Here is a 1,331-nt window from a genome sequence, read left to right on the forward strand (position 1 = left end):
GCTCGTCAGGTATTGTGTAAAAACCTTGAATTTTTACGTCACATCTGAGACCTCACAACACCGCTCCCGGATGGGCTCGAACCACCAACCTATTGGTTAACAGCCGAACGCGCTAACCATTGAGCCACGCAAGCTCCCAGCCGAACGCGCTAACCATTGCGCCACGGAAGCCCAAAAGTTAAATGCTCGTTAGGTATTGTGTAAAAACCTTGACTTTTTACGTCACATCTGAGACCTCACAACACCGCTCCCGGATGGGCTCGAACCACCAACCTATTGGTTAACAGCCGAACGCGCTAACCATTGCGCCACGGAAGCCCAAAAGTTAAATGCTCGTCAGGTATTATGTAAAAACCTTGACTTTTTACGTCACATCTGAGACCTCACAACACCGCTCCCGGATGGGGTCGAACCACCAACCTATTGGTTAACAGCCGAACGCGCTAACTATTGCGCCACGGAAGCCCAAAAATTAAATGGTCGTCAGGTATTGTGGAAAAACTTTGGCTTTCTACGTTACATTTGAGATCACACAACACCGCTCCCGGATGGGCTCGAACCACCAACCTATTGGTTAACAGCCGAACGCGCTAACCATTGATCCACGGAAGCTCAGAAATTAAATGGTTGTCAGGTATTGTGGAAAAACTTTGGCTTTCTACGTTACATTTGAGACCCCACAACACCTTTCCCGGGTGGGCTCGAACCACCAACCTTTCGATTAACAGCTGAACGCGCTAACCATTGCGCCACGGAAGCCCAAAAATTAAATGCTCGTCAGGTATTGTGTAAAAACCTTGACTTTTTACGTCACATCTGAGACCTCACAACACCGCTCCCGGATGGGCTCGAACCACCAACCTATTGGTTAACAGCCGAACGCGCTAACCATTGCGCCACGGAAGCCCAAAAGTTAAATGCTCGTCAGGTATTGTGTAAAAACCTTGACTTTTTACGTCAAATCTGAGACCTCACAACACCGCTCCCGGATGGGGTCGAACCACCAACCTATTGGTTCACAGCCGAACGCGCTAACCATTGCGCCACGGAAGCCCAAAAATTAAATGGTCGTCATTTATTGTGCAAAAACTTTGGCTTTCTACGTTACATTTGAGATCCCACAACACCGCTCCCGGATGGGCTCGAACCACCAACCTATTGGTTAACAGCCGAACGTGCTAACCATTGCGCCACGGAAGCCCAAAAATTAAATGGTCGTCAGGTATTGTGGAAAAACTTTGGCTTTCTACGTTACATTTGAGATCACACAACACCGCTCCCGGGTGGGCTCGAACCACCAACCTATTGGTTAACAGCCGAACGCGCTAACC

The 1,331-nt window shown here is 48.8% G+C and overlaps 1 non-coding gene across 1 annotated transcript; it reads right to left on the reverse strand.

Moving 5' to 3' along the window:
* Positions 1-980: 980 nt before the first annotated feature.
* TRNAH-GUG (transfer RNA histidin (anticodon GUG)) lies at positions 981-1,053 on the reverse strand. The gene has a single exon. It is a non-coding gene; the product is annotated as a tRNA-His (tRNA).
* Positions 1,054-1,331: the final 278 nt, after the last annotated feature.

The sequence above is a fragment of the Phalangium opilio genome, unplaced genomic scaffold (assembly GCF_054372755.1).
Source record: "Phalangium opilio isolate 3A_F unplaced genomic scaffold, DU_Popi_V2 ptg000101l_1, whole genome shotgun sequence".
Lineage (NCBI taxonomy): Eukaryota > Metazoa > Arthropoda > Arachnida > Opiliones > Phalangiidae > Phalangium > Phalangium opilio.